Here is a 971-nt window from a genome sequence, read left to right as displayed (position 1 = left end):
ATATATATATATATATATATTATACATGTAAACTTAGTTCTTAAAATTATTTTTACATACGTACGTGTGTGTTTGACGATATAAACTTTGAGTGGATGTATTTATACAAATGCCTCTGTATCTATTTCCAGATAAATATATGTCTGTGTATGTGTACCTTTTCAGATAAAGCGGTTAATAACTACGTATACCTGCAATACACCTGCAATACGACGTTAAATACGAATTAAAAAAGGATAACAGTTTTCAGATATATACAAACGCCTCAGAACAAAATGCAATTTACTGCGTATATTTCGAATTCTAAAGTACAATTAATAACTCAATGAACCCAAAAGCCTCCATGCCTCAATTACCTTATAATTGCCACATATCTCGCCTTTTCGCTCTGAGTGTAATCAGCTAAATGCGTACCTGAAATACATTGTCATTTTATGAAATAGAAAAATACACATATATACACACACACGCACACACACACACACTCACACACACACACTCACACACACACACTCACACACACACACATAATGTAAGGGCGCATGCTATAGAAGTTAAGGTGTTGCATTAACGATCTAGCGATCGTGATTTCAATTCCTTGATCAGGTGTTGCGTTGTATTCTTGAGTAAAGCATTTCATCTCACGTTGCTTTGCAATCACTTCGACACCTGACCCGTGGCACACAGTGCACATGCTTAGATTTGATGGGAGAGTGAGCTAATGTGCGGCACGAATATTTGATCACTACAAACAATTCATTTGTGCAGGTCGTTCGACAAAACGCCGAATGATCATACGTCGTTTACGGCGGGAGAGTCCATCATATGTATATATATATTCCAATATGTGACCGCGTGTACATCGTTAAAATAAGTAATAGGCTTACAAAGAATAAGTCCTGGGTCGACTTGCTCGACAAAAGGTGGTGCACCAGCGTGGTCAGAGTCAATGACTGAAAGAAGTAAAAGAG

The sequence above is a fragment of the Octopus bimaculoides genome, chromosome 13 (genome assembly GCF_001194135.2).
Source record: "Octopus bimaculoides isolate UCB-OBI-ISO-001 chromosome 13, ASM119413v2, whole genome shotgun sequence".
NCBI classification, from domain to species: Eukaryota; Metazoa; Mollusca; class Cephalopoda; order Octopoda; family Octopodidae; genus Octopus; species Octopus bimaculoides.
Note: the sequence above shows the minus strand (reverse complement) of the source record.